Source organism: Paramormyrops kingsleyae, chromosome 1, assembly GCF_048594095.1.
Source record: "Paramormyrops kingsleyae isolate MSU_618 chromosome 1, PKINGS_0.4, whole genome shotgun sequence".
In the NCBI taxonomy this organism is placed as follows: Eukaryota; Metazoa; Chordata; class Actinopteri; order Osteoglossiformes; family Mormyridae; genus Paramormyrops; species Paramormyrops kingsleyae.
In genome coordinates this window covers 53,878,543-53,899,199 of record NC_132797.1, presented here as the reverse complement: position 1 = coordinate 53,899,199, position 20,657 = coordinate 53,878,543, and the positions used below count along the sequence as shown (strand labels likewise).

At 43.0% G+C, this 20,657-nt stretch overlaps 2 long non-coding RNA genes across 3 annotated transcripts in view; both read left to right on the top strand.

Annotated features, from left to right (window-relative positions):
* The window catches only part of LOC111843826 (uncharacterized), a 40,502-nt gene that overhangs the window by 6,639 nt on the left and 13,206 nt on the right, over positions 1–20,657 (top strand). The gene's annotated exons all lie outside the window — the stretch shown is intronic.
* Positions 6,406–7,471, top strand: LOC140578839 (uncharacterized). Of its 2 annotated transcripts, XR_011983110.1 has the most exons (4): positions 6,406–6,634; positions 6,787–6,869; positions 7,066–7,174; positions 7,336–7,471. It is a non-coding gene; the product is annotated as an uncharacterized lncRNA (long non-coding RNA). The 2 variants fall into 2 exon arrangements; XR_011983111.1 differs by lacking the exon at positions 6,406–6,634 and having other exon boundaries at positions 6,762–6,869.

Sequence of the window (20,657 nt, the reverse complement as noted above, 5' to 3'; positions counted from 1 at the left end):
ATTGAACACCGGGAGTGTGTCAAGCAGTCGAGTGTGAGTAAATATGCCACAGACATTGAACACAGGGAGCGTGTCAAGCAGTCGAGTGTGAGTAAATATGCTGTAGACATTGAACACAGGGAACGTGTCAAGCAGTCGAGTGTGAGTAAATATGCTGTAGACACTGAACACAGGGAACGTGTCAAGCAGTCGAGTGTGAGTAAATATGCTGTAGACATTGAACACAGGGAATGTGTTAAGCAGTCGAGTGTGAGTAAATATGCTGTAGACATTGAACACAGGGAACGTGTCAAGCAGTCGAGTGTTAGTAAATATGCTGTAGACATTGAACACAGGGAACGTGTCAAGAAGTCGAGTGTGAGTAAATATGCTGTAGACATTGAACACAGGGAATGTGTCAAGCAGTCGAGTGTGAGTAAATATGCTGTAGACATTGAACACAGGGAACGTGTCAAGCAGTCGAGTGTGAGTAAATATGCTGTAGACATTGAACACAGGGAACGTGTCAAGCAGTCAAGTATTGATAAATACAAAACGAACACCAATTTTGCTACTGCAGTAAAAAGCAGAAATATTGAAAAACGGGTGAAAGAGAAGGACAAGAGAAAAGATATTGGGTATGTGATTGAACAGTTTAGAGAGAAAATTAATAGAGGACCTGTGCACATTTGTTCAGTGTGTCATCGAATGCTGTTTAAACATCAAGTTGTTATATGCAGGAAAGATGAGTACTTGAGAAAATCAGAAGGGGTTGCTTTAGTGGCCTTACGTTGTATCACAGATACATACTTGCACAAATGTGTAGATGCCTGTTCTGAAAATTGTAGTGATCTGAGGGGCCCTGCAGGTTCATTGTGGATTTGCTACACGTGTCACAGAAAGATTCTTCATGGGAGAATTCCAGCTGAGAGTGTCACAAACAACCTAGCCCTACAACCAGTCCCTACTGAGTTGCAATGTTTAAATTCACTGGAACAGCATCTGATTGGTATGCATATTCCTTTCATGAGGATTGTGTCTTTGCCAAAAGGTGGACAAAATGGTGTTCATGGTCCGGTGACTTGCGTCCCATCTAGCGTTCCAAATGTAGCCCAAGCTTTACCGAGAGTGAACAACGATGATCTTATGATTCGCGTGAAGCTGAAGAGGAAGTTAACTTACAAAGGACACTACAAATATGAATTTGTGCACCCAGAAAAGATAAAGAAGGCCTTGGTGTATCTTAGAGAGCATAACAAATTTTACAGTGATGTACAGTTTAACAATGATTGGATTAATCCACTGCAGAGAACTGAAGAAGTCCCTGCTGATTTAAGTGACATACATGATGAAGAGCCTGCTGAAAATAATGAAGATGAGGACATGGATGAAACTTTGCATGATAGACAACAACATGGCATGTATATGGATACGTGCCTTCAACCTGTTGACATAGCACAAGAGATCCTGGATCAGCACTTTGACGGAATAATGTCTGTGGCACCTGCAGAAGGAAACAATCCAGTGAGGCTTTTAACTGATGAGTCTAATGAGGCTAAATGTTTTCCAGTTCTATTCCCAAAAGGCACAGGCACTTTTCACGAGAGGAGGAATGAGAAACTGACATTGTCTAGATATTTAAATACAAGGATCCTTAATGCAGATGGACGTTTTGCAAAAAACTTGGACTATATTTTTTATGGGCAGTATTTGTCTGAGCTTCAGCAAGTTGTGTCAAATGTGTCCATTGCTGTGAGAAAAGGGTATGATGTCTGGGACAAAAGCACCATCACGTCAGAAACTTTGACAAACGCGGAGTCTCTACGAAGGATGTTGAATTTTGATGAAGGCTACAAATTTCTGAGACCCATCAGAGGCACCCCTGTTTTTTGGCAAAGTGTTCAGAAAGATTTGTTTGCGATGGTGAGACAGCTTGGTATTCCCACATGGTTTTGCTCCTTTTCCTCTGCCGATTTACGCTGGATGGAACTGATGACGGCAATCTTCAAACAAGATGGTATTGATGCACAAAGCGCCGAGCTAGAGTGGTCAGAAAGATGTGCCCTGTTGAAGAATAATCCCGTAACGGCCGCTAGAATGTTTGATCATCGATTTCACTGCTTCCTGAAAGATGTGATCATGTCAGAAGCGCAACCCATCGGCAAAATAGTTGACTACTTCTACAGAGTAGAATTTCAGCAACGGGGATCACCTCACACTCACTGTTTGTTCTGGGTGGAAGATGCACCAAAGGTTGGTAAAGGTGAGGACGACGAAGTAGCAGCTTTCATTGATCGGTATGTGACATGTGAAATGCCCGAGGATGATGATGAAATGCATGAAATCGTATGTAGTGTACAGCAACATAGTAAGAGACACTCGAAAACATGCAAGAAAAAAGGGACAACTTGTAGATTTAATTTCCCACGTCCACCAAGTAACAGGACATTTCTGTCATCACACAAACTTGGAAATGCTGAGTCAGATGGAAAACACCTCAAAAAAGAAGTAGCAGCGGCCATCATGAAGAAAGTGAAGCATGCTCTGCTGAACACTGAGGCCAACTATGACTCTGTTGATTCTTTGTTTGATGCAATTAATCTAAATCAAGAAGTATTTGAAGCTGCTTACTCGAGACTAACAAAGAACACTAGCATCGTTCTGAAGAGAAGACCATGTGAAGTCTGGGTGAACCAATATAACAGAGACCTCCTACGATGTTGGAATGCAAACATGGACATTCAGTTTGTGGTTGATGCATATTCATGTATTGTATACATCATCTCCTACATTTCCAAAGCTGAGAGAGAGATGGGACTGCTCCTGGCAAATGCTCAGAAAGAGGCCTCCCAGCAAGGCAACCTTGATGCGAAAGAAGCTCTTCGACAACTGGGCAGTGTGTTTCTGCATAATCGTGAAGTTTCAGCTCAGGAAAGTGTGTATCGTCTGACTAACATGAGGTTGAAAGAGGGATCACGCAAAGTGCAGTTTATCCCAACTGGAGAGCATACGGTGAGAATGAGTCTTCCACTACATGTCATACGGAAGAAAGCAGAGTGTGAGGAGGAGGATGAGCAGAACATTTGGATGAACAGTATCACTGACAGATATAAAGGCAGACCAAAAACAGAAGACTTTTCAGAAATGTGCCTGGCGAGATTTGCTTCTGAATACAGAATTTTATCAAAATCTGAGAGCTCGTCTGCTGGCAGTATAGAGTTGGACAGGAAATTAGGATTCGTGAAGAAAAGGACACGCACAGATGCAGCTGTTGTTCGGTATGCTAGGTTTTCGCCCACAAAGGACCTAGAGAAATACCATCAAAGCATTTTGCAGCTGTTCCTACCACATTATTTTGATGGCCAACTAAAACCACCTCCTTTTGGCAGTTACCAGGACTTCTACGAGACTGGCTTTGTGAAGTTTTTCGGTAATGAATTACATTCGGTGAAACGGGTCGTCGACTCCAATATGGCAAGTTTTGAAAAGGAAGCGGATGTGATAGACAAAGCTGAGGAAGATCTACAGTTGCATGGTGTAATGGAGGATGCATGGGCACTGATCTGTCCAGAGACTGAACGTGAACGGTTGGAGTGCCTCGCCAGCAAATCCAGTGTAACACCAGAAATGAGCGAAGACCGTGATGAGATACCAGATTTGTTACCGAGACCGGGTCGCCATATGTTCCAGGACAATCCTTGTGGTATGTCAAGGCAGGAAGCTCTGGCTTTGCTTCGCTCACTGAACAAGAAGCAGTCTGAGATCTTTTACAAAATAAGAAGCTGGTGTTTACAGAAGACACGTGGTGAAAATCCAGAACCATTTCATGTATTTATATCTGGACCCGGAGGTGTGGGCAAGTCTGTCTTGATCAAAGCAGTACATTATGAGGCATCTTGTATCTTGTCAAAGTTGTCAGATAACCCGGATGAGAGGCATGTGTTGCTGACTGCTCCGACTGGGGTTAGTGCCTACAACATCAGTGCTGCGACGATACATGCCTGTTTCCACATTGCAACGGATGTGAAATTGCCTTATCAACCACTTGGAGATGAGAAGATAAATTCATTGAGAGCTGAACTGGGAAACCTGCAGATATTGATTATAGATGAGATTTCAATGGTAGATCACAAACTGCTTTCGTATATTCATGGCAGATTGAGGCAAATCAAGCAAACTGGAGATTATTCTGCTTTTGGTAACGTCTCAATAGTTGCCGTTGGAGATTTCTACCAGCTTTGTCCCGTGAAAGGGAAACCTTTGTATGCTGAGACTAAAGGTGTCAATCTATGGCAGAATCATTTTGCTTCAGTGGAGCTGACGGACATCATGAGACAGAAAGATATGGATTTTGCAGAGTTGCTGAATCGGCTAAGGAAACGCAAAAGGGGTGATGCAATGCTAGAGGAAGACATTGCTATGCTGAAACGACGTGTGACAGGCCAAGGAAAAGACAGTACTGCCCTTCATATCTATGCGACTAATAATGAAGCCGATCTGCATAACCATCTCATGCTGCAGAAGGTATGCTCAGACCCTGTCATCATTCACGCTCAGGACTTTGAAAGGGTCGCTGCAACTGGCCGACTGCAAAAGAAAGCTGGACATCACGCACAAGTTTACAAGACGTGTCTGTCAGAAACACTTCACGTAGGTGTTAACGCACGGGTAATGCTGCTGAAAAACATCGATGTTTCAGACGGCCTGGTAAATGGTGCATTTGGTACGGTAAGTGAGGTGTGCTTTGGTACTGAGGACGATTTCCCATCCGAAATATACGTCACGTTTGACAATGAAGCAGCTGGTAAGTCACTAAGAGCAAAGAAGCCGTGCTTAATCGAAGGGTTGGACAGAGCGACACGAATCAAACCAGAGGAGGAGAGAGTGGGTAACAGCGGTGCAGCACGACGTCAGTTTCCATTGAAATTAGCATGGGCTTGCACAGTACACAAAGTACAAGGTCTGACTGTGGATAAGGCTGTTGTATCGCTGAAGAAGATATTTGCAGCTGGACAGGCATACGTAGCGTTAAGCCGTGTGACTTCTCTGGAAGGCCTCATAATAGAAGACTTCAAGGAAAGTGTTATATACGCAAAACAGGACATTGAGAGTGCAATGCAAAGCATGCCTGCTTTTATTGAACCTGTCACTGAAGTGCCATCATTATGCCGAATTCTCCTCCACAATGTTCAAGGACTCGCATGTCACCTGGATGACGTAAAGCAAGACAGAAGGTATATGGAAGCCGATATCATCTGCTTGACAGAGACGTGGTTATATTCAAAGGAAGACACAGAGGAGATACACCTGAATGGATTTTCATTCTATGGGAAACCGAGACATCTCGCGTACGACGGTGACAATTCAATCTTTGCCGAACTGAAGAACCAACAGCATGGTGGTGTGGGCGTGTATTATAAAGAACATACCAACTGTAGCGTTGTTGATTTGCAGTGTGTCAACATTGAGTTTCTCCAGTTCAATGTGGGCCTACTAAAAACAACAGTCTCTGTACTATACAGACCATCCTCGTATACTGTGTCAATCTTTCAGAAGAATCTCATGCAGTTGATCACTCACATGGACAGCATGGAAGGAGGAAAAATCATCATGGGAGATTTTAATGAAAATCTTTTCACGGGAAGTACGATCGCCACTTTTATGGAGGAACATGGCTATGCTCAACTTGTGAAAGACGCGACCACTGGGAATGGCACTTTGATTGATCATGTGTATGCAAAGGACATTGTCAAAAACGGTATATGTGTTTCTGTAATGCCAACATATTTTAGCCACCATGAATGTGTTATCCTACATTGTCTGTAAAATTGTATGCAAACTGATAATAAAATTTGTGATGGACTGAGTCTTCTGGGGAGGGGTCTACTGGGGCTGGGACTAAGCTTGGGGTGGCTGGCACAGGGGTGAGGTTAGGGGGCTGGGTCTGGGGGGACATCATCATCATTTGTGTTAATGTTCTAGTGCAGGGGTGTCAAACTAAAGTCCTGGAGGGCCAAAGCCCTGCACATTTTTGAGTTTCCTCTCATTTAACACACCTGATTCAACTCCTTGTGCTAATTAACACGTCACTCTTGAACTGAATCATCTGTGGTGGAATGGAAGCAACTAAGCTAGACAGAGCTCCGGCCCTCCAGGACTAGAGTTTGACACCCCTGTTGTAGTGCGTTCCATTTGCTGTCAGAACTCTTTCTGAGTCGTTTTCTGAGGACTGAAGCTGGAAGTGACAACATGCACAACTTATCTGTGGTCACTACAAAGTTTTATGTGTAAAGCAGCCTGACATTTTCAGTTCTGACCTCCAACGTAAATAGAATGCTGCATTCCTCCCCCCAGCCCCAGCCGCAACCATTTTTGTTCAAACCATTTTTGTTTATTTGTAGTCTCTCTTCCTACTAATTACCCAAGACTACCAATGTACAATTATCATGTGGCACTCTGAGGATCAAGCTAAGGGACCTTGTGTGCACGTTTGCATGCATGTTCCCTACCTATGTCCACCTCTGCCTGCCACCAGCCGTCTGTGTATGCTCCCCACCCTAAGCCAGATCACCACCTGCAGTTCTTATAGCATCAGATTGGGACAGTAACGCATCATACTGCCTGCAACCTGGCCAGAGTATGCTGGGCTGGATATGTGAGTTTGCCTCTTCCGAAGGTTTCTTCCTCTTTGAGGCACTTTTACTTGGCCACTGTTAATATTTGCCTAACTGTCATGCAAATTTCTGGTTTTTCTCTTTTTCCAATGCCTGCTGTTTACATCACTCACCCCATGGCCACCACCTGAAGATTACCTTCACCCCTTGTGCTAATAAGGCAGACCTTGTCTGGAGCCTTCAAGGGTAAATGACCACAGACATCTGTAGGCCACGGTAAGCCCTTATACTCACATCTGTCTGTGTAGTGTCTTACAGAAAAGTTTCAGGCTATGGAAGGAAACATTGGATGTAGGTCTGCTTTTCCTGTTTTGTCATAAAGTATGTGATGCAATCTCTAGGCTGGACTTCATTTTGTTTGTGTTTCTGTTCTACAGTTGATAAAGCTGCATTCCATGTTACTTGCTTGTAGTCATACATATGGATGAGTGAGGAACATACCTGGAAAAGCTGTGCAGTGTGTTGCCAAGAATATTCATCTAGACGCAGTGGCTGTGCATGACCGTGTGGGCATAGCAAAGGTGCATGATTCAGTGTCTCCCTTACCGTCGTTGTCGTAGTTATTCCACCACAGTTGATGGTACAAAAGCTGAGACATTAGCCAGCTGAACATTGTCAAAATTATCTGCTATATCCTGGTGTTCCAGATCTTTAACCTGACTTTTTGTACGAATCTCCTCAGGTCACCATTGTAAAATCATCATCTACCACCATGAAGATCAACCCAAGGGACCTTTGTATAAATGTCGCTTGCGTATCTCAATCTCTGCTTGCTGCCGCTCATCTGTCTATGCAGCCTGTAGGCTACTGCATTATCCACTGTTCTTTCTGAGCCAGTTTCACGTCGCATGCTACTGTTGTTGCTGACTCCATGCCCACTACATGAAGTTCCCGTAACACATTGCACTCCCTGCTACCTGACCAGAAGATTGCTTGCCCTTGTGAGTTTTCCTCTTTCCAAGGCTGCTACTTCTCTGAGGTAGTTTGACTTGGCAACTGTCAGTCTCTTGTTCACTGACATGCATGTTTCCTGTTTTTTCCAGTGCCTGCTGTCGATGTCACTGACCTCATTGCCACTGCATCAAGTCTCCCTTCGCCCTTTCTGCCAATAAGCCAAGCCATGTGTGGAGGACTCAGGCCTAGTGTGCAGTGCGCACAAACCTCCTCAATTGAGCACTGATACCTGTAGTGAACCCTGCCACACATAATCTTCAAACACTATAGAATGACACCCAGGCTACCTTGATTATAATGTGCCATTGCTCCTATATGTTTCTTGTTATGGTGTGCCAGTTTTATTTCTTGGGGTTCTATTCTTCTGCCCTTCTGCCTGTGATGTCTTCCCCCTCTGCCCTGCTGCCATACTACTGTTTGCCCCGCCATCTGGAACAGCTCCAGCACTTGCCTACCATCAACTGCCTGCTCTCTGCTTGCATCTCAGGTTTCTTCCTTCTAGGGAGTTTTTCCTTGCCACTGTTGCCTCCGGCTTGCTCACTGTGGGCTTTTGGCAGGGATGCTGTAAAGCGCTTTGACACTATGAAATGTCGCGAGACAATATTACAATTTCAATGTGTATTTGTATATGTCATTTTTTAAATAGATAAAAATCATATCAATGTTTTATATGTCAATGTTCCATCTATCGTATATCTATCAGTTTCATTGTGTATTCATTTATTTCTTTTCACTTTTACTCTGCAATACCAAAGCATTAGTCATGTCTCCTAAGATATTTCTACTTGGGGACATATTGCAAAATTTCTGTGTTTACTTGCACTAACGTGTAGTAAGGTCACTTGTATATTTGGAAGAACATCGCCATGTTGCAGAATGGCACAATTGCACTTTATTTGTAGACTGTTCATTTAGTAATGATTTTATCCTCATACATGGAATATTTTATGTCAGCTGTGCTGCATCCACTGTTGTGACTATGACGTACCTCAGGAGACCCCACAAACAATAGCACAAGCATGGATTTGTAAGACCGATGTAGTATCTTGAAATTTTCAGATGTTTATTATGTGTTATGTGGTTTGCCTTTCATAAAGAATAAGTATGATAACCAGTATTATTGTTGTCATTCTTAAGCATGATGAGTACACCTATGAAACTGAGAATGCTTTTCAACTAGGGTAGGTCCAGTCTGGTTCCTCCATTTCAACATGCATGCATAGTAAGATGATTCACATATGACAAGTATTTCAATGCTGTGCTAAACATTAAGAAAAAGACCCACTGGACTATAATGACATTTGACGGTAAGTAGCTGCAACTTATACTAGCCTCCAATATGCTTGCAGTCTGGTGTTTCAGATTGACTAGTCCCATTAGCAAAAGTAGTCCAAGAATGCAGCAGTAGTCCTATGTTTAAAAATGCTAGCAGACACGGCGATGTAGTGTAAGAGTACCAAGAGCCAAAACTATATAATTCACACAAAATCCCAGGATTAATTGCACTGTCTGTACATCATGAAGGACTTCATGGAAAAGATGGAACAGAGCACATCCATGTGATGCATTATGTTAAAAAACAAACCTAAAAAATCAAAAGATAAGTGTATGACTATGGAATGGTGTTTTTAAAAGCACAAAAAATGGATTGCTGACTACACGTCTGAGCCACCCGCCAATGTATGGAAAAGTCAAACAATACTAAGCACTTCTGGGACAGAATGGAGATTGAGAAGTCTAGGCATATCAAGTCAGGAGATATATAGGACCATATGTACACATCTGTGGTGTCATGCAGTCCAATGGAATGTCTGGTTTGGGTCTGATGGTCTGAGTAGTAGGTAGAAAACAGGATGGAGATTGTTGAGTCTTGGTCGAACAGGTCAGTTGAAGGTAGTAAGACAGAATGTAGAACTGTGTGGTGCAGTATCAGCCTGACTGAATGTTTGTTTTGGGTCTGATGGTCTAAGTAGTTGGTAGAAATAGGCGCCTTCCTACCTGATTTGGAAAGTTTAGATCTTACAAGTTAAAGTTTGTTTGTACTGGCTGTGTGAACATAGGTTGTGTTGCATATTCTTAACAACAGTGTCAAGTTGAGAAACTGCTGCATGCAACAGTAGTAATATCATACTTTGTTTTTTTTTTCTAGGCTGTTCATTTAGACATGAGAAGGCCTGAAAGTACTGAATGGCACTGGTTAATGGAGCACTGACTCCACCTGCTGGCCAATGTATTGAAACATTGAAATTGTTCTAGTCCACACAAGCTGAAGCATCATTGAAGTCTGATAAATTTCTAAGAGTGAAATGGCAGGATAATAACAGTCAATTAAAAACCTGGAGGCAGACGAAGAGAAAGGTAATTCTTGGAAAGTTTTATGAGAAATAAGGACATTTCAGCTGAATTAGCCAAGGCGGGTGTTAGACATATATGGACAGTGGCCATAGCGCCCCCATTTGAATGATCACCAGGAAATTTGGAGGGTCTGTCTCTGGTACACTGCTACATTAGTGAGAGAAATTTGGTAATGATTGGCTGAAGCATGCCTGAGATATAGCTGTCTGGTAGGGCATGGCTGTCTATATCAGCAGAAAAAAGAATTTCGATTGTAGGACAAACAGGACAGGAGATATCAACCAAAAAGTGTTGGGGGCGCTACAGCGCCCCCCTCTGGCTGAGTCGGACGGGTTGGACAATCTGAGTAGTGGGTAGGAATAGGCATCTTTGTGCCAATTATAGTCGGCCGAAGACTTACAGTTTAGACTGGGCATTCAGTTCTAGGGAAGAAAAATAATAAAGGTACTTCACTGATCCTCATGGGGAAAATGCCTTTACATCTCTCTGAACTTGCTTTGCGGAGAATACACTGTGCACAAAGGGCAGACAACTGTTGGGAAGCCTAGGTTAAATACCCATCAAAGCTGGTTTCGAACCGGTGACCCTCTGATTACAGACACACAGGCTTAGCCCACTAAGCCACCCACTGCCATGGACAAGATGGGGAGATCGCTGGACACCTTGCTACCAGATCTGGTAACTCGTTTTAGCTTAATGAGCCTAGGTGGGTCTTAGATGTATATAGACAGTGGCGTAGCGCTCCTGATTGACCGATTGACACGAAATTTGGAGAGTCTCTCTGCGGTACAGTCCTACATCAGTCAGCCAAATTTTGTAATGATTGGCTGAAGCATCCCTGAGATATTGCTGTCTGATTGAAATGGGCAAGACATCAGTACAGTCAGGGTGTGGCTGGTGGCTGTATCTTACCGAAAGTTTAAGTTTTTTCTCTAAATCTTTGAAAGGACTGTCTCCTGATTTCAATGACACCAGATTTATGGATGTTAGGCGAAAATCCTAGGAGGTTAACAAAAAAACCTGTTTTCAAAACATCTATAAATCATGCAAAAAAGCAAAGATGGAGAACCAAGTTCTATATGCAGTTGGATTCGTCATGACATAGTGAATTGGAATCGCAATAAATTTCAACTGTAGGCTTGACAGTTCTGTAGATATAGGCATAAATGCAAATCGGGGTGCTGTAGCGCCCCCATCTGATTGACTGTGATGGGTCAATGGGACTGAGTAGTGGGTAGGAATAGGAATCTTGTTGCCAAATTTGGTCAGTCTAGGACTTACTGGTTAGGCTGGGCATTAAGTTTTAGGGAAGAAAAATTATTATTGTTTAACCCTCTGAAGTAGTGCCTTAGCACGTCTAAATTAACAATAATATAAGCTTCACTGATCCTCGTGGGGAAAACGCCTTCACGTCTCCCCAGCTCACTTCATGGAGGGTATGCTGTGCACATCGGGCTGCCTAGCTCGAGTACCCACCGAAGCTGGGTTCGAACCTGCGACCCTCTGATTACAAGCATACAAGTTTAGCCCACTGAGCCACCCGCTGCTGTTGGTAAAACGGGAGAGATCGCTGGACACCTTCCTACCTGATCTGGAAACTCATTTTACCTCAATGAGCCTAGGTGGGTCTTAGATGTATATAGACAGTGGCGTAGCGCTCCTGATTGACCGATTGACATGAAATTTGGAGAGTCTCTCTGCGGTACAGTCCTACATCAGTCAGCCAAATTTTGTAATGATTGGCTGAAGCATCCCTGAGATATTGCTGTCTGATTGAAATGGGCAAGACATCAGTACAGTCAGGGTGTGGCTGGTGGCTGTATCTTACCGAAAGTTTAAGTTTTTTCTCTAAATCTTTGAAAGGACTGTCTCCTGATTTCAATGACACCAGATTTATGGATGTTAGGCGAAAATCCTAGGAGGTTAACAAAAAAACCTGTTTTCAAAACATCTATAAATCATGCAAAAAAGCAAAGATGGAGAACCAAGATCTATATGCAGTTTGATTCGTCAGGACATAGTGAATTGGCCTGGCAATAAATTTCAACTGTATTCTTGACAGGTCTGGAGTTATAGGCAGAAATGCAAATCGGGGTGCTGTAGCGCCCCCATCTGACTGACTGTGATGGGTCAATGGGACTGAGTAGTGGGTAGGAATAGGAATCTTGTTGCCAAATTTGGTCAGCCTAGGACTTACTGGTTAGGCTGGGCATTCAGTTTTAGGGAAGAAAAATAATTATTGTTCAACCCTCTGAAGTAGTGCCTGAGCACGTCTAAATGAACAATAATATAAGCTTCATTGATCATCGTGGGGAAAACGCCTTTACGTCTCCCCAGCTCACCTCACGGAGGGTATGCTGTGCACATCGGGCTGCCTAGCTCGAGTACCCACCGAAGCTGGGTTCGAACCTGCGACCCTCTGATTACAAGCATACAAGTTTAGCCCACTGAGCCACCCGCTGCTGTTGGTAAAACGGGAGAGATCGCTGGACACCTTCCTACCTGATCTGGAAACTCATTTTACCTCAATGAGCCTAGGTGGGTCTTAGAAGTATATAGACAGTGGCGTAGCGCTCCTGATTGACCGATTGACACGAAATATGGAGTGTCTCTCTGCGGTACAGTCCTACATCAGTGAGCCAAATTTTGTAATGATTGGCTGAAGCATCCCTGAGATATAGCTGTCTGATTGAAATGGGCAAGACATCAGTACAGTCACGGTGTGGCTGGTGGCTGTATCTTACCGAAAGTTTAAGTTTTTTCTCTAAATCTTTAAAAGGACTGTCTCCTGATTTGAATGACACCAGATTTATGGATGTTAGGCAAAAATCCTAGGAGGTTAACAAAAAAACCTGTTTTAAAAACATCTATAAATCATGCAAGAAGGCAAAGATGTAGAACCAAGATCTATATGCAGTTTGATTCGTCAGGACATAGTGAATTGGCCTGGCAATAAATTTCAACTGTAGGCTTGACAGGTCTGGAGATATAGGCAGAAATGCAAATCGGGGTGCTGTAGCGCCCCCATCTGACTGACTGGGACGGGTCAGTGGGACTGAGTAGTGGGTAGGAATAGCAATCTTTTTGCCAAATTTGGTCAGTGTAGGACTTACGGTTTTGGCTGGGCATTAAGTTTTAGGGAAGAAAAATAATTATTGTTCAACCCTCTGAAGTAGTGCCTGAGCACGTCTAAATTAACAATAATATAAGCTTCATTGATCATCGTGGGGAAAACGCCTTCACGTCTCCCAAGCTTACTTCACGGAGGGTATGCTGCGCACATCGGGCTGCCTAGCTCGAGTACCCACCGAAGCTGGGTTCGAACCTGCGACCCTCTGATTACAAGCATACAAGTTTAGCCCACTGAGCCACCCGTTGCTGTGGTTAAAATTGGTGAGATCGGTAGACATCTTCCTACCTTATCTGGTAACTCATTTGAGCTGAATTGGCCTAGGTTGGTCTTAGTAATATAAAAACAGTGGCCATAGCCACTGTTTACAGGGTAGGCTGATGGTCAGAGGACAAATGTACCAGCTAAATTTGATTTAGATTGGTCATCATTAAGCCAGTCAAATTGCTGCTTGATTTTGATTGGCCGATGGCGGCCACTGTTTCAGGACTCATGACTGCCATTGTATGTGACTGACCTCAGGCTGCGTCCTAGTACATACCTTCCAAATTTCAGTTGGATTGGCCGAGGCAGTCAGAAGATATTGGCAGTTTTTAGTTGTAGCGCCCCCTATGGACGAAATGCGGCCCGCCTTGCACCGTGCCCCCAAAATGGTGTAGGGAGGTAGGATTTCAAATTTGGTCAAGGTAGGCCAAGGCACGGCCAAGTTATAGTAGTCAGACCACAATGTGTCAAATTTAGATATTGTTTGGGCTAGGCTAATGGCTGTAGGACATAGAAATGTCTGAAATTTGTGAATGATTCTTGATCAGCTCAGAGTTCTGATTCTTTTGACACCTCATTTGTCTGATTTGGTAGGACAAGCTAGGACTGTAAGAAAAAAGTATGATTTGCAAAATATGCAAATTAGCAAAAAATCTAAGTAGGCGAAGCTTCATGGTCCCATTGACTTTTTGGTAGGGCATGGCTGTCTGTATCAGCAGAAAAAAGAATTTCGGTTGTAGGACAAACAGGACAGGAGATATCGACGGAAACATGTTGGGGGGCGCTACGGCGCCCCCCATTGGCTGAGTCGGATGGGTCGGACAACCTGAGTAGTGGGTAGGAATTCCAATCATCCTACCAAATTTGGTCGGCCTAGGACTTACGGTTTAGGCTGGGCATTCAGTTTTAGGGAAGAAAAATAATAATAATAATAATAATAATAATAATAATAATAATAATCTTAACAAAAACAATAAGGTTCCATAGCACTACGTGCTTTGGACCCTTAATAATCCTAACAAAAACAATAAGGTTCCATAGCACTACGTGCTTTGGACCCTTAATAATAATAATAATCCTAAGAAAAACAATAATGGTCCATAAGGACTTCGTCCTTTGGACCCTTAACTAGAAACTGCAAGCAGTTACGAATGGGTCCAAAGCGTAGGACAATCGGACTGGTAGGACAGTAGAGGAATAAGGGCAGAGATCCGGCGGCCAGGGTAGTAAAAAGTCAGACAGAATTAGACTGCCATAACAGGATGCAGATTTAGCATAGCTCTAATGCGACAGGAGATGTAGGGCAAACCGTAGAGGAGGATACTAACAAGTCAGACAGAACTACAGGTCAGCAGATGTCAGACAGAAGAGAACTTGTTTCGGTCAGATGGTTTGAGTAGAAGGTAGAAATCATGATGTAGATTGTTTAGTGTCGGTCTAACAGGTCAGGAAATGTAGGACAGAATGTAGAACCCTGTGGTGTAGTGCCTGAACCTGACTGAATGCATTGTTTTGGTCAGATGGTCTGAGTAGTAGGTAGAAATCAGGATATAGATTAGTTAGTATCGGTCTAACAGGTCAGAAAATGTAGGACAGAATGTAGAACCCTGTGGTGGAGTGCCTTAGCCTGACTTAATGCATGGTTTTGGTCAGATGGCCTGACTAGTTGGTAGATTTAGGCACCTTCATACCTGGTCTGGTAAGTCTAGATATTACAGAGTTGATTTTTTATACTGCCTGTGTAAACATAGGCTGCGTTGCATATTCTTAACAAAGTGCTGAGTTGCAGGAGTGTGACATGTAACAGCAGTAATATCATGCTGTATCATATTCTAGGTTGTACATTTAGACAGGAGAAAGGCTAAAAGTATTGAAGGCATTATTTAAATGGAGCGCTGACTCCACCTGCTGGCCAATGTATTATAAAATTGTAATTGCTGCAGTGTACACAGCCTGAAGAAAGATCAAAGTTTGAAAGATTTGTAAAAGTCAAATGGCAGGAAAATATAAGCAGATTAAAAATATGGACTTAGATGAAGGGAAAGGTGATTAATATTTTAATTTTTAAATAAACAATAAGCAGATCTCAGCTGCATTAACCAAGGTTGGTCTTAGACATATTAGAACAGCGGCTGTAGCACCCCAATTTGACCGATTGCCACCAAACTTGGAAGGTCTGTCTGTAGTCCAGTGACACAGAAGCGAGTCAAATTTTGTAAGGATTTGATGAAGCATGCCAGAGATATAGCTGTTTGATTGAAATGTGTATGGAAATAGTGTGGCCAGCAGGTGGAGGCAGCGCTCCATTTTTGAAATTCCATTTAATACTTTCAGGCCTTCTTATGTGTAAATTAAGTCTGATAATGTTCTATGAGGCAAATCGGTGAAAAATGAAAGTGAATAAAAAATATGGACTCAGGTGAAGGGAAAGGTAACAATTTTTTCAAGGTTTTATGAGAAATAAGGACATTTCAGCTGAATTTGCTAAGGTGGGTCTTAGACATATATGGACAGTGGCTGTAGCGCCCCCATTTGACCAATTGGCACCAAAATTGGAGGGTCTGTCTGATGTCCCTTACTACATTAGGCTGTCAAATTTGATGAGGATTGGCTGATGCACGGCTGAGTTTTAGATGGTTGATTGAAATGAGCATGGATATGGTGCATGTTTGGTGTAGCTGGTGGCCATAGCATACAGGTAGGTCAAGATATTTTTATGAATTATCCATAAGGGCAATGTCCTGATTGATGTACTACCAGAATGACCTACTTGGGCTGGACATTGTAGAAGTTACAGTAATATGTTATTTATTAAGCTTTTAAACATCACAAGGGAATGAAAATGACTATCATTGGGCATTGCATATGTCTTGATATGGCATGACTCACAGAACTGGCAGTACAAAATATTTTAACCAGTAATATGTCACAATAACAGAAATTAGATAAATGTAAGTTGAACTGCTTTTCAAGGTTTATACAGACATGTTATATTGTTGTAGCGCCCCCGTTTGACCGATCGGCACCAAATTTGGAGGGCCCTTCCGGACTACTATTCTACAGGATATGTTAAAGTTTGGTGATGATTGGCTGAGGCAGGCCTGAGATATAGCTGTCGGATTGAATTGGGCATGGCACCTGTATGATTTGTGTGTGGCTGGTGACTATACCTCATGGAAAGTTTATGATTTTTTTATGAATTATTTATTATGACTGTCTCCTGATTTAAATGATACCAGATTTGTGTAGGTTTGGTGAAAATCCTAGGAGGTTAACGAAATGTCTTGTTTTCAGACCAATATGAATTATGAAAAAACGCAAAGATGCAGAAGCAAGTTCTACATGTTGTTTGATTTGGCATGTCGTACTGAATTGACCTGGCAATAAATGTCGATTGTAGGCTTCACCGTTCTCGAGAAATAGTCAGAAATGCAAATGTTGTCACTGTAGCGCCCCTATCTGGCCAAGTGAGGTGTCCTTTGCATGGTGGGCTGCGGGTCAGAGGACAAATATACCACCAAAATTTGGTATAGATTGGTCATTTATAAGCCTGTCAAATGCCTGCTTGATTTTGATTGGCCGATGGCGGCCACTATTTAAGGAATGATGACTGCCATAGTATGTGACTGACCACAGACTGGGTGCTAGTACATATCTGCCAAATTTCAGTTAGACTGGCAAAGGCAGTCAGGAGATATTGCCAGTTTTTAGTTGTAGCGCCCCCTATTGACGAAATGCGGCCCGCTTTGGACCGTGTCCCCAGAATGGTGTAGGGAGGTAGCATTTCAAATTTGGTCAAGGTAGGCCAAGGCACGGCCAAGTTATAGCCATCAGACCAAAATGGGCCAAATTTGGACATTGTTTGGGCGTGGCTATTGGCCATAGGATATAAAAATGTCTGAATTTTGTTGATGATTCTTGATCAGCTGAAAATTCTGATTCGTCTGACACCTCATTTGTCTGATTTGGTAGGACAAGCCAGGACTTTAAGGAAAAAGTATGATTTGCAAATTATGCAAATTAGCAAAAAATCTAAGTAGGCGGAGCTTCATGGTCCCAATGACTTTTTGGTAGGGCATGGCTGTCTGTATCAGGAGAAAAAAGAATTTTGAAGGTAGGACAAACAGGACAGGAGATATCATCCAAAACGTGTTATGGGGCGCTACGGCGCCCCCCTCTGGCTGAGTCGGACGGGTCGGATAACCTGAGTAGTGGGTAGGAATTCCAATCATCGTACCAAATTTGGTAGGCCTAGGACTTACGGTATAGGCTGGGCATTCAGTTTTAGGGCAGAAAAATAATAATAACTAGAAACTGCAAGCAGTTACTAAAGGGTCCAAAGCGTAGGACAATCGGACTGGTAGGACAGTAGAGGAATAAGGGCAGAGATCTGGCGGCCATGGTAGTAGAAAGTCAGACAGAATTAGTCAGCCATAAAATGATGGAAATTTTGGCATAGGTCTAATGCGATATGACTATATATGTTCCTGGATTTGGTACAAGATAGTAAATTTGACTGCCAATAAAATTTAAGTGTAGGACAAGTAGGACAGGAGATATCGACCAAAACGTGTTGTGGGGTGCAACGGTGCCCCCCTCTGACTGACTGGGATAGGTCAGAGAGGCTCAGTAGTGGATAGCAATAGGAATCTTACTGCCAAATTTGGACGGCCTAGGACTTACGGTTTAGGCTGGGCATTCAGTTTTAGGGAAGAAAAATAATTATAATCGAACCCGCCGGAGGAGTGCCTAAGCCCGTCTGAATGGCTGGGTTAATAACAAAAACAGAAGCTTCATTGACCATCATGGGGAAAATGCCTATATGTCTCCCCAGCTTGCTTTACAGAGAACATGCTGTGCACATCGGGCTGCCTAGCTCAAGTACCAACTGAAGCTGGGTTCGAACCGGTGACCCTCTGATTACAAGCACACAGGTTTAGCCCACTGAGCCACCCGCTTCTGATGGTAAGATCAGTGAGATCAGTAGGCACTTTCATAACTGATCTGGTAACTCAGTATAGCTGAATTGGCCTAGGTTGGTCTTAGTAAGATATAAACAGTGGCCGTAGCGCTCCCGTTTGACTGATCGACACAAAATTTGGAGGGTCGCTCGGTGGTATAGCACTACATTAGTGAGAGAAATTTGGTAATGATTGGCTGTAGCATGCCTGAGATATAGCTGTCGGATTGAATTGGGCATGGCACCTGTATGGTTTGTGTGTGGCTGGTGACTATACCTCATGCAAAGTTTATGATTTTTTTATGAATTATTTATTATGACTGTCTCCTGATTTAAATGATACCAGATTTGTGTAGGTTTGGTGAAAATCCTAGGAGGTTAACGAAATGTCTTGTTTTCAGACCAATATGAATTATGCAAAAACGCAAAGATGCAGAAGCAAGTTCTACATGTTGTTTGATTTGGCATGTCGTACTGAATTGACCTGGCAATAAATGTCGATTGTAGACTTCACCCTTTTCGAGAAATAGGCAGAAATGCAAAAGTTGTCACTGTAGCGCCCGCATCTGGCCGAGTGAGGTGTCCTTTGCATGGTGGGCTGCGGGTCAGAGGACAAATATACCACAAAAATTTGGTATAGATTGGTCATTTATAAGCCTGTCAAATGCCTGCTTGATTTTGATTGGCCGATGGCGGCCACTATTTAAGGAATGATGACTGTCATTGTATGTGACTGACCACAGGCTGGGTGCTAGTACATATCTGCCAAATTTCAGTTAGATTGGCAAAGGCAGTCAGGAGATATTGCCAGTTTTTAGTTGTAGCGCCCCCTATTGACGAAATGCGGCCCGCTTCGGACCGTGTCCCCAGAATGGTGTAGGGAGGAAGCATTTCAAATTTGGTCAAGGTAGGCCAAGGCACGGCCAAGTTATAGCCATCAGACCAAAATTGGCCAAATTTGGACATTGTTTGGGTGTGGCTAATGGCCATAGGATATAAAAATGTCTGGATTTTGTTGATGATTCTTGATCAGCTGAAAATTCTGATTCGTCTGACACCTCATTTGTCTGATTTGGTAGGACAAGCCAGGACTTTAAGAAAAAAGTATGATTTGCAGATTATGCAAATTAGCAAAAAATCTAAGTAGGCGGAGCTTCATGGTCCCATTGACTTTTTGGTAGGGCATGGCTGTCTGTATCAGGAGAAAAAAGAATTTTGAAGGTAGGACAAACAGGACAGGAGATATCGTCCAAAACGTGTTATGGGGCGCTACGGCGCCCCCCTCTGGCTGATTCGGACGGGTCAGAAAACCTGAGTAGTGGGTAGGAATTCCAATCATCGTACCAAATTTGGTAGGCCTAGGACTTACGGTTTAGGCTGGGCATTCAGTTTTAGGGCAGAAAAATAATAATAATAATAATAATAATAATAATAATCCTAAGAAAAACAATAATGGTCCATAAGGACTTCGTCCTTTGGACCCTTAATAATGGTCCATAAGGACTTCGTCCTTTGGACCCTTAATAATCCTAAGAAAAACAATAAGGTTCCATAGCATTTCATGCTTTGGACCCTTAATAATAATAATAATCCTAAGAAAAACAATAATGGTCCATAAGGACTTCGTCCTTTGGACCCTTAATAATCCTAAGAAAAACAATAAGGTTCCATAGCATTTCATGCTTTGGACCCTTAATAATAATCCTAAGAACTAGAAACTGCAGGCAGTTACTGAAGGGTCCAAAGCGTATGACAAGTAGGACAGGTAGGACAGGTAGGACATGTAATAGAGGAATAATGGCAGAGAACCGGTGGCCAGGGTAGTAGAAAGCCAGGCAGAATTAGACTGCCCTAACAGGATGGAGATTTAGTGTAGGTCTAACGGGATAGGAGATGTAGGACAGAGCAGGACTGGTCTGGGTGAGATGGTCTGAGTAGTTGGTAGAAATTACGATGGATAACCCTCCCTAATACACAACGCCGGGAAATAGAAGGTGATATCTGAGTACACAAAGCATGCAATTACACTGGAGGAAATGTATAATGGGCAATACACATGGAGTAAAATAAGCATTACACTCCATTATAATGCCCCCCTCCTCCCCCTCCTGCTCACCCACAAACCCTGCTAAAGACCTTGGCCAAAACCTCCACACACATCAACACCAAAAAGGTAATTAAGAAGGATGGTTACTCCTTTGAAGTGAAGGAATACTAGCTTTCCCGCCGAGAAGGGACAAGTTGTGTCGTGGTATCGCCCTAGTCACAGTTCACAGTACGTGGCTCCGTATTAGTCAAGGAGCTACGTGACTTTTATTCAACATGAAAGGCGTGGAAGGTC